The sequence below is a fragment of the Balaenoptera borealis genome (assembly GCF_965194805.1).
Source record: "Balaenoptera borealis genome assembly, chromosome: 13".
In the NCBI taxonomy this organism is placed as follows: domain Eukaryota; kingdom Metazoa; phylum Chordata; class Mammalia; order Artiodactyla; family Balaenopteridae; genus Balaenoptera; species Balaenoptera borealis.
Window position 1 is genome coordinate 53769531 of NC_138870.1, and position 12547 is coordinate 53782077.

At 39.9% G+C, this 12547-nt stretch overlaps 1 protein-coding gene across 1 annotated transcript in view; it reads left to right on the forward strand.

Annotated features, from left to right (window-relative positions):
• The first annotated feature begins 91 nt into the window (after window positions 1–91).
• XPOT (exportin for tRNA) overlaps window positions 92–12547 on the forward strand; it is a 146654-nt gene continuing 134198 nt past the window's right edge. Inside the window, exon 1 of the mRNA XM_082351215.1 lies at window positions 92–301. The gene's annotated coding sequence lies outside the window, so the exon portion shown is untranslated. The remainder of the gene's footprint in view (window positions 302–12547) is intronic.

Consider the following 12547-nt stretch of genomic DNA (forward strand, 5'->3'; position numbering starts at 1 on the left):
GCTCCAGCTCCACCCACGTGGCTCGCCTCTCCCTCGCACTTCCGGGTTCTCAGGGAACGGGCGCACGAGCGTGCGTGCGCGTGACCGCCGCAAGCGGCGGGCTCGTGAGCGCGCGGCCGCCTGGACCGCGCCTGGGCCTTAGAGAGGACGCGGATAAGGGTCAAGGCGGGAGAGGGATGGCCGCTGCTTAGCTCCTGAGCGACTCCAGTGCTTCGGTTCCCGCAGCTCTGACTATTCGGACCCTCAGGGCAGAGCGCGAGGCGGCCACCTCGCTGCTCCGTGGAGCTGACGGCGCTCTGAGGTGAGCTGAGAGGCCCCTCCCTGTTAGACTGCGTCAGTGCTGGTGACGTCACGTTTCCGTGACGTCAGTAGTTCTTGTCCTAACATCTGGCCGGGGCTCGGCTGGGGCCTGAGGCGCGCGGCGAGGTGAGCCTTGGGCCTGGAACTGTGCTGGCTCTCACAACAAGGGGTCTGTAGTCCTCATTGCTTTTAAACCAACTCCAGTAAGTGGTTTATAGAGTAGAAGCCTCAGGTGGGTAAGGTTTATCTCTCACCCCCATGTCTGGTTTTCACCCGTGGTGGGTTAATTCACGCCTCTGTCAGGTTCTAGTCATCTCGGGTTCGTGCTAACGAAAGGGCTTCCGAGCAGAGCTGCTCCTAGGCTTCGCCGTACTACCCACACTATATTAGGCTTCCTTAAAAAGTTCTCAGAAGGAAGGCTACGTTAATGTAACTTCTGCTGAAGAATCTGAATTGATGCGCTTTGTCATTCAGATTAATTACAAATCCTCGAACATTTAAGAAACACCATAAACCCAGCTCATAGGTATGTCCACTGCTTGAAACACTACCCCACTGCTCGCTTAGTTTTTACCTTTCTCTTTCTTTTTTTATTTTATACTCTTTAGTCATAGTGTATTTAAGCACGTATATTTTCATGTGTCTTTCCCCTACTAAGTAAACTCCCTAAAGCACAATCTAGGGTTCATTCACCTTTATAATTTTTTCATCATGGATGGCACAATGATTTTTGTTAGACAAATGAGGGAATTGGCCTATTTTCATTTTTTTGTCAAACGATATCGGTTCTGCCATCGTTACCTTTTAATGCAAATCCCATAATTTGATTTTAATGAATATATAGCATACCTGTTGTTTGCTCTCAAGAATATAATTGGGTAAGATCAACTTTGTTAACTGTGATATAAGGTGAAATTTTATATGTTATAAAGTTGAAAAAGGAGGCAGCAATGGTATCTTTTTGGGAGAATCAGGGAGGCTTCCTGGAAGAGAATGTGGTGGTCCTTAGTGAATGAGTAGATGTAAGTAATCAAAAAAGTGCAGTACTAGCACCAAAACCGACAGACAGTGAAAGAGTGTTATAAAGACCATAAACATACTCAAGTAATATAAGAATTCCTTAGATAGTAAAGGTGGCATCATAAATCAGTGGGGAAAAGAAAACTTATTCAATTTATAAGTGAAGGAGACATGATTATGGGGGAAAAAAGACTTTTGCTCTGTATCCTGCAACAAAAAATAATTACATGTGTAAAAAACAACATAAAACTGACACAGCCGTGTAAAGCAACTATACTCCACTTAAAAAAATAGAGAAGAAAAATAAAAGTCTAACAGAATAAATTACTGTGTAAACTCAAAAAAACAAAAAACCATAAACAAACTAGAAAGAAATACAAGTGAAAATTTAATTGATCTAGAAATAGAGAAGAACCTAATTACAAAAGAATTAGAAGAAATTACAAAGGAAGAGATTGGCTTGACTGTAAAAATTTCAAAAAATCGCAATACCAACCTGGGGGGAAAATATTTGTAATGTATGTCAGATAAAGGTTTGATGTGCTTAACATGTCAAGATCTAGGAATCATAGAAATGCAGATTAAACTATTGTATTTTTCACCTCTCAGATTTTTTAAAAAAATTTTTTAAGTGCTGGTAAACATGCAGTGACTCTGTTCTTATACACTGCAGATGGGCGTGTAATTTGGTATGACCTTCCTGGAAAACATTTGGCAATGTATATTAAGGTTAAATGAGAGTATATGCACAGTGTCTAAAGTAGATGCTTAATAAATATTAGTAATGCTTATTATTGTTACTATTATTGTTATTTTTATCATTATCATCATCATACCTTTTCATCAGCAGAGCACCTAGAGTAATAAATACCTTGAATTTATCATCTTTAATAATAGCCAGTTATTCTACCAGCAAAACAAGTTTATTTGGGAATAGCCAGAGGAATTGCAATTCAGGTTATGGGAACTGTGGTGGACCACAGGCAAATCCAGAGAACATGGAAGGGGAGCTTGCTTTTATAGGGAAAAGGGGGGCCTTGGTAGGGGCTATCATAACTAAAGAGTTCACCGGAGGAAGCTGGCAGTCCAAAGTATAGAGGCTTCTCATTGGTCGGGGTGCTACAGTCTCTGATTGGCTGGGCTGTGGTTGGCCAGAAAGATGGTTTTCTTCTTCCTTCTGGCTAGTAAAGTAGGGAGTACCTTCCTGTGGGAGAGATGTAGGGGTATGTCTCTTCGAATTTGGAGTAATTGATGATGCACGGCTGTGAGAGCTCTCCCTACAGGTGTGTCCTGACTCCAGTTTTAGCTGATGTTCTTTAATTCCACAGGCTTAATGGATGTTTGTGAAATATTTGATTGGCTGATTCTCCTTGTCTCATAGGAATTTTATAGGAAAAAGATACTGAGTTAACGACATGATAAACTGTTAAAACGTTGATGTTACAAAGATAGAAGTTACCTTAAACGGTCATCTCGTTCAAAAAAAAAAATGGTCATCTGGTTCAGCCCATTAGCAGGACATTTTGGACAGTAGCAATAAATGTTTGCCAATGATGATATATTGACTCCATATCAAATAACCCCAAAACTTAGTGACTTAAAACAATAAAAGTCAAATATTCCCTCTCACAATTTCTGTGAGTCAGGAATTCAAGAGTGGCTCAACTGGGCATTTCTGTTTCAGTGTTTCATAAGGTTGCAGTCAGATGTTGGCTAGGGCTGTGGGCATCTGAAGACTTGTTTGAAGCTGGAGAGCCTGCTTTCAAGGTGGCTCTCTTACATGTCCAGTGGATTGGCACAGGCTGTTGGCCACATGGGCCTCTCCCTGGGATGGCTTGAGTGTCCTCCTCACAGCATGGCTACTGGCTTATCCTGGAGCACGTGATCAATCTGATCGACCAGAGCAGAGGCTGCAACGCTTTTTACGACATAACCTTGGAAGTCATACATCACCTCAGCCATATTCAGGACCATCCTTGATTGACTTCGGGCAGACTAGGGAAAGACATGAAGGTTAGGAAGTAAGGTTCAGTGGCGGCTACCCTGGAAGCTAGCTACCACAGACGATGATGACATTTCCAGCATGGAGTATTATCTGTCTTCTTAAAAATATCTAAGGATGGAAGCTCTTAACTGCTCCATTAGTAATATTGCTCAAGAAGTTGTTTCTTAACATCAGCCCTAATCTCTCCTGTTAAGTCTAGAAAAGACCATTGATTTGATACTGCTCTTTACAGAGTCTTTGAAAATATCCCTAGTGACAATGCCAGTGACAAAACCATTTTAGTGATAACAACCGATTTGGGAGGCAAAATGATATTAAAAACAGGCAAAGCATTTATTCATTCATTTATTCAAACATCCATTTTTTCATTCTTTTGATAAACAGTTGACTAAATTTTGTGTGGTTGAAATACACATAAAACAAAATATACCAAAAATAATTTTACAATTTAATGATTATTCCAGTTAATTCCTACCCCAGTTTTTAAGTATTTGGGCTTACTTCCTTTTTGCTTATCTGTTTTCTTCACATTATACTAACATAATAATAAAACTGTCATTGATTTAGCACTTACTATATGCCAGGTGCTTTACATATCACTAATCTTTCAACTCATCTTCAAGGCACGTGTAGCTATCACCATTTGATTATGGAGAAGTTAAGTAATTTGTTCAAAGTACGCACAGCCAGTAACTCGCAGGGTGAGATGCAAACCAAGATCTGTGTCTCTTTTCTCCACAAACTTGGCTGCTGTTAGTGAGTTATCCCCAGATACATATGTCTCCCACCATATACATATGCCTCCCATCTAAGAGGTAAGAGACTTCCACATTGTTATTCAGGCATTTTCAAATTGTTTCTGCAGTTATCTCCCTTTTTATATGGACAATATGGTTGAAAAGTATTATTTTGGTGAGAGGTCTCTTTTAGCTTACGAAGAGGAATCAGATATATGATATGGAACAACCTCTTTCATTTTCTCTTTGGATTATTTACTAAAAGATACCATACAGTTAGCAATACATTATGTAGCTCTTTAGCACCTTTCAACTAAATTACTTTCCCTGTTGTATATTTTAAAAGTCTGACCACCACCACCGCCAACAACCCTTTTTTGTACACTTAATTAACTCTTCCCATTTTGTTTTTCTACACATGTAAATAAAATGTGATTTTGAAATCACAAGTAGAAGATTATACAGGGTAGTGAGTTGAGGAACGAATCCAAACTTAGAGAAAGAATATTTTAGATCTATTCTCTAAATAACCATTGCCTAATATTGGTATAGAGCTGCATTGTCCAATATGGTAGCCACTAGCAATATGTGGCTATTTACATTTGAATGAATTGGAACTAAATAAAATTTAAAATTTGGCTTTTCATTTGCTCTACTACATTTCCAGTGCTTAGCGGCCACCTGTGCCTAGTGGCTACCATATTGGGCAGCACAGACACTGACCGTGCGGCATACAGAATCTTAGGTCCCTGACCAGGGATCGAACCCATGGCCCCTGCGTTGGGAGCGTGGGGTGTTAACCACTGGACTGCCAGGGAAGTCCCTGAAATTTCTGCTATTACATAAAGTTCTGTTGGACATGCCAGAAAGAAACAATGTCATAAGAAAGAATTTCACAGATTAAAACACAGATTTAAAAAAAAATAAGCCAGGGACTTCCCTGGTGGTCCAACGGTTAAAACTCCAAGCTCCCAGTGCAGGGGGCCCGGGTTTCGATCCCTGATCAGCGAACTAGATCCTGCATGCCCCAACTAAGGATCCCACATGCTGCAACTAAAGATCCCGCACACTGCAACGAAGATCCTGCACGCGGCAACAAAGATCCCACGTGCTGCAACTAAGACCCAGTGCAGCCAAATAATAAGCCAAAAGGAACAGCAAGTTCTGTTATTATTTTAATCCTATTTCATACGTTCTTCTTGACAATATCCATATTTATGTTTTCTCTTTAAAATGTTACACGAACACGTATATATATATATATATATATATATAATACAAAATAATTATAGCTAATTTTTTTGAGTGTTTAATAAATTCCAGGAACTGTGCTAACTGCCTTCTATGAATTAACTCATTTAATGCTTAGAACAATGTTATATTCATTATGGAAAATTTGGAAAATATTTTTAAAAAGAGAAAACCAACCTTAATCCCCAGACCCAGAGATAATCACTGTTGACATTTCTGGTGGACACTGCGGTGTGCTGCCCAGATCTCAAGATACAGCTGCCAAGAATGTTGGCTGCTGATGACTCACAGTTGAATTCTTCTCCAAAATTGCCTCTGTGAAGGAAACTGCCTCACGCTAGGTTATATCCCCTCCCTGAGGACAGTCCAAATGCCATGACTGATCACTTGTGGAGGTACAAGGCACAGTCCCTCAGTTGGGACAGTCTGGGACATTCAGCTTCAGAACTTCCAATGGAACCAATTAAAGCCTCTGTGGCATCTGCCCTGCAGTTCATCTTCTCCCTCTGCCCAGTCCTGCCTGCGCAACAGGTGCTGCTCCTCAGAGCAGTCTCCACTAAGCCAGCTGCAAGCAAATGTCTGCCTCAGAGTCTGTTTCCTGGAAAACCCAACCTAAGTCAACATTTTCAGAGTATAAGTTCCAGTTTTTTTCTTTTTGCATATATCTATTTAACTTTTAAAAATCTATCTAGGGCTTGCCTGGTGGCGCAGTGGTTAAGAATCTGCCTGCCAATGCAGGGGACACGGGTTCAAGCCCTGGTCCGGGAAGATCCCACATGCCACGGAGCAACTAAGGCCATGTGCCACAACTGCTGAGCCTGTGCTCTAGAGCCCACGAGCCACAACTACTGAACCTGTATGCCAGAACTACTGAAGCCCGCGCGCCTAGAGCCCATGCTCCGCAACAAGAGAACCCACCGCAATGAGAAGCCCGTGCACCGCAATGAAGAGTAGCCCCCACCCGCCGCAACTAGAGAAAGCCCGCGTGCAGCAAGGTAGACCCAACCCAGCCATAAATAAATAAATAAATAAATTTATTTTAAAAAATCTATCTAAACTTAGGTCACCCCAACAAATTTGATGTTTTCTCATCTGTTGTTTTATATGTTAATTTTTTAGTTGATAACATTTTATGAATAATTTTGCATGATGCCACTAAGTATTTTTCTGTACCACAGTTTTTAACAGCTACCTGGGATTCATATGGCACGTTACACTTAGTCAGTCTTGCATTCTTGAATATTTTGGTGTTTCCTGGTTTTCACTGTGGCAAACCCTAAAACTTGGCAGACCAACACTCATTGCCAACTTCCCTCTCACTTGCCTGCTTCTGGGGTGGGAATACCAAATATTCCCATGTATTTTGTTTTCCTAGCCTTGCTTACACCTGGGAGTGGTGTAAGTTTCAGCCTTCGAGAAGTAAGCTGAAGATTTCTGAGGTTGAGGGGGAAGTTCCAGGAAACCTTTTGCCTTCCAAATAAAATGGCACAGCCAGAACTGGTATCATCTCTTCTCTGTTCTCTCTACTTTGTAAAGAGTAGGATGTCTGGAGCTGTGGTAGCCATCTTTCATCCGTGGGCGAAAAGTCAAGAAAATGAACGACTTTTAGCCTTGAGATCACTGAACATTTAAACCAGTGCCAGCAGCTACCTATCTCTGGATTTCTTGTTATGATAAGGAAAAAAACTATTTTTTTAACCTACTTATGTTTGGGTTTTCTGTTACTTACAGCTGAAATCATTTATAAATGTCACTATCCCTGATACTCATGATTAAAGGTAATGCAGTGATAAACACTTGAATGTAGACACTTGAATGTAGGCACTTGTAGCAACAACTTAACAGAAAAGTCAGGGAAGAAGAGAATTAGGATCTTTCATTTCCAGTGTTTCTTCTTCTTGACCTTATGCAGCTCTCTCCTTAACCATCCCATTTTCCTTTTCTTGTGGGGACCAGAAAAATAATGCACATAAGGCTTCCTAAAGTCTTCCAAAAGGCAGTAGTAGTTAGAAAAGGAAATAGACCTTTTATAAATTAGAATCGTATCTCTTCAAATAGGATATTTTAGCAAACGCAGCATGCCTTGGAGTTCATACCCACTAATACCGAATCAGCAAGGATTTTTTGGAGCAAGTACTGTGTGAACTGGGTTGTATTTTAGACTAAGTCATGCATTAACTCTCTATGTATTCTACTGGAAATCATTAAGGTCTCTGGGGTTGGGATATTTTATCCCCTCAGGATAAACAGAGAGAATCAAAGAAGATGAACTGAACTACTGTTTGAAGTAAAAGGAGCAGCGCTAAATTACAAAACAGATGTGAAAATTGTGTTTGATTTCAGCTTTCTAGTGGCAGGCACTTGACAGTGGAAAACCTGAATCTGGTGAGTCTACCTCCATGACTCCCATACCCAGTCTTGAGACTCTTTCTAATTCGGCAGCCCCAGAAACCTTAGGTTGGCTTGTTCTGGTTCAAAGTAAAGCATGGGGATACTTTTCGATATCATAACGAATCAGAGTATCTAAGACCTGAAGTGTCCAAGATAGGGATGCTCTGGCTTGTTCCCACTGGTGTCTTTAGGATGGAAGATGGCTCCAGATCTGGCCAGACTGCCAGCAAGTTGCTCCAGACTAGACTTCCATTCATGAGCATGGCCTAAAACTGGACTGGCAGAAGCAACAGAGAGAAAAAGCAACCCAAGGAAATCATGTGTCTGATAAGGGGATAATATTCAGAATGTGTAAGGAACTCTTACAATTCAACAGCAACAACAAATAGAATCCAATTTAAAAATGGGCAAGGAAGATATACAAATGGCCAAAAAGCATATAAAAAGATGCTCACCATCACTAATGATTAGGAAAATGCAAACCAAGACCACAGTGACATATCACTCACGCTCATTAGAATGGCTACCATCAAAAAAACAAAACAGAAAATCACAAGTGTTGGTGAGGATGTGGAGAAATTGGAACCCTTGTCCCCTGTTGGTAGGAACATAAAATGGTGCAGCCCCTATGGAAAACAGTGTGGTGGTTCCTCAAAAAACTAAAAACAGAAATACCGTATGATCCAGTAATCCCCCTTCTAGGTATATATCCAAAAGAAAGGATCTCAAAGAGATATTTACACACCCATGTTCATAACAGCGTTATTCACAATAGCCAAAAGGTGGAAGCAACCCAAGTGTCCATAAACAGATGAATGGATAAAGAAAATGTGTTATATTCATAAAATGGAATATTTTTCAGCCTTAAAAAGGAAGGGAGGAAGGGAATCCTGTCACATGCTACAACATGGATTATGAGGACATTATGCTACATAAAATAAGCCAGTTAGGAAAAGACAAATACTGTATGATTCCACTTATGTGAGGTATCTAGAGTAGTCAAACTTATAGAGACAAAAAGTAGAATGGTGGTTGCCAGTGACCAGGAGAGGGGAATGGGGGATTATTATTTAAGGAGTATAGAATTTCAGTTTTGCAAAATGAAAATGTTCTGGAGGTCGTTGCACAATAATGGGAACGTACTTAACACTTAGGAGGGGCAGGGGAAAGAAGAAGAGATCAATATCAAAGTGTCCCACAGTGCTTAAAATACCTGTTTACTACCTTAGCCCATTATTTGCTGACCCCTGCAAATAATATTATTCATGGCACATTTTGCATTTTTGTATTCTTTTGGTGTCAAACAATAGGAACCATTCACATCATTTTAAGCAAGAAGGGATTTAATTCGGGGAATCAGGAGCTTACAAAGTTATTGGAAAGGCTGAAGGGATAAAGTGGGGCCTCCAGGAATGATTACTAGGACAAGACTGCTGGGCTGGTTTACCAGGGAAGCTGCTACCTCTGCAATAATCAGAGAGACGGGGAATCAGGGGACTCCATTGGAACTGTTGAGTTCAAAGACATCCCACTGTAGCTGTTAATCCAAGGATCAGGAAGCCACTGCTGCTCCTGTGACTACCTCTCAACGCCTGTGGAGTTAGTACCTAGACACTGAAATAATGTAGCAGAAAAGCCCAACGTGTTCACAGCTGGGTTCGCCAGCAGAAACAAAGCAGGTGGCTTCAGCCTGTGATCCACCTTCTAACTGGCAGAAGCAGAACCCTAACTGCAGGGAGATGGGAGAGGTGTGGTTTTTCCTCCTTTAACACCTGCAGTGTAAGAAGGCACACTAGAGGTTTGGCATGGATCCTGGGGACCCACCTGGATTGTAGCTTTAGGCACTTTCCAACTCTTCTCATCTTTGGCCAGCTCCTTATTCCTTTATTTGAGAAACCTTCTCTGAGACTCCCTTCTCTGCCTCCACTCTTACTGAATAGGATGCCCTTTTGTGAGCTTTCACAGCTCTTAACTCTAGCTTTGCGATGTGTATATCACTCCATATCGTAACAGCCTGGTTTCTTCCTCCACTAGGTTACAAGCTCCTTGAAAACAGAAACTTGGTGTATATTTGTGGAGAATAGTAAGCAGTTTCTATATTGTAATATCCCAAATAGCATTTCTTTTCCTATTTTCTTTGCTCCATACTTTTGTGTACTGATATCTGTATATAGTAAAAGCTAAAAAAATGTTAACTTTCTGGCTTTCTTTTTGGCAGAGCAAAGAGAAGTTCCACCGATACTCTGTATGTGTGTATCTTTGTCTCTCTGTATACCTATATAGGTTAATAAATGGAACAGCTAATGTTTGAACATACTCAAGTGAGAAGTATATATAATCCTCATAACCATCCTATTAGGTAGATATTATTTTTATTCCCATTCTATAGATGAAGAAGCTAGGGTTTGGAGAAGATAAGTAGCTCATCTACAGTTACACAATAAGTGGTAGAACTGCAACCCTCCAGTTCCAATACCAAAATTTGTACTAAAAAACTTTATTTTATTGAAGTATAGTTGATTTACAATGTTGTGTTAATTTCTACTGTACAGCAAAGTGATTAAGTTATACATATACATTCTTTTTCATATTCTTTTTCATTATGGTTTATCACAGGATACTGAATATAGTTTCCTGTGCTACACAGTAGGACCTTGTTGTTTATTCATTCTGTATATACTAGTTTGCATCTGCTAATCCTAAACTCCCAATCCATCCCTCCCCCATCCCCCTCCCCCTTGGCAACCACAAGTCTTTTCTCTATGTTTGTGAGTCTGTTTTTGTTTCGTAGATAAGTTCATTTGTATCGTATTTTAGATTCCACATGTAAGTGATATCATATGGTATTTGTCTCTCTTTTTCTGACTTACTTCATTTAGTATGATAATCTCTGGGTCCATCCATGTTGCTGCACATGGCATTATTTCATTCTTTTTTATGACTGAGTAGTATTCCACAGTATATATGTACCACATCTTCTTTATCTATTCATCTGTCAATGGATACTTAGGTTGCTTCCATGTCTTGGCTATTGTAAATAGTGCTGTAATGAACATTGGGGTGCACGTATCTTTTTGAATTATAGTTTTCTCTGGATATATGCCCAGGAATGGGATTGCAGGATCATATGGCAACTCTATTTTTAGTTTTTTGAGGAACCTCCATACTGTTTTCCACAGTGGCTGCACCAATTTACATTCCCACCAACAGGAGGGTTCTCTTGTCTCCACACCCTCTCCAGCATTTGTTATTTGTAGACTTTTTAAATGATAGCCATTCTGACTGGTGTGAGATGATACCTCATTGTAGTTTTGATTTGCATTTCTGTAATAATTAGCCATGTTGAGCATCTTTTCATGTGCCTCTTGGCCATCTATATGTCTTCTTTGGAGAAATATCTATTTAGGTCTTCTGCCCACAAAATTTGTACTCTTAACCATTATAATTGTGATGATGATTATGATAATGATGACAGCTGATGGTTCCACACATTGTGCTAGGCATTTTGCATTTATAATCTCAAGCTGTATATTTCCTTGCATAGAATTGATGCTTAATAGTTGTTACAGTGTGGTAAAGTAGACAAAGCTCTTGATATCTGTGGTCTCTTACTGGCTCTGCCACTAATGCACTGTGTGACCTCAGGTAAACTCCTCACCCTTCTGGGCTCCAGTTTTCTCCTCTGCATATCAGTGAATAATCTTTAAAATACTTCTAGTTCTAAAATTCCAGAACTCTGTGAATAAATTCTACTTTGTTTTTCATTCAATAATTATTACTTCTGTATACTGAAACTTTTCTCACCCTCTGAATTCTAAGCTCCTATGGGATTTCAATTTTGTTTTATTGTTTTCGCACATCTTCCATGGTACCTAGTCCAGGGGTGTATATATAGATACATAGATTGAGATCTTTCTAAGGGGAAATATCCATCTTCACAGGAGGCTGTACTTACTGTCATATGTTACTTTCTTTTGGGGATGACATTCAAATGTAATTGAGGGCTGCCTCCGAGAAATCAGTACTCCGCACTTCCGGAAACATTTCTGTAGTCAAAGATAAGATTCTTATCCTTAAAGCAGAGCTGTGGTCATTGCCCAAGCGTCTACTCCTGTGACTGAATGTGAAAAGGTTTCTTTTATGAAAATTGTGTTGCATGCATATAAAAGGGTCTTGGCCTGTGGATAATGCCAGATACAGTAGGGAGTTTTCTACAGGGGACCAGTTTTTATTCTGCTCCCTATGTATCTCTTATAGGGAAATCAGAAAATCACAAATCATTCCATAGTTTTTCTCAATCTTTGAGGAATCACTTTTTTAGAAAATGAATTTTAAAAAGAAAAAAAAGGAACTAAAATTCTATGTAAACATATGAATGACCTATGCACAATGCAAAATGTTTCTGACACTTTGACTTTACATCTGTAGTTCAGTCTCAAGAAAAAAGTTACCATGAGTACAGATTAAACGGGAGAATTAAGCCAAAGAGTGTGTAAGCAGGGAAAGAAAATAAGTAACTTTTTAAAAATAGTTATATTTAGCTGCTATTTTACATTCTAGGGGAACAGCAAAATTCACCTCTGGGGTAAATGGAGATTTTGTTTGAGGAGAGAAAAAAAAAAAGATGGGCCTTTGGGGATTGTGAGTTAGTCTATATGGGGGACGGTTTGACTATGAGAATTACATTGCTTGGAGTAATAAAATTACAGCGATTTGGACCTGCAGAACTCAGAAAAGAGATGAAGGAGAAGGAAATCTGAGTAAAATGGCAGCAGGCAGAGCCTGAGAGGAAAATATAGTGAGAAATTCCCTGTGTTGAAAATGGCCATAGGACTTTTGGGTA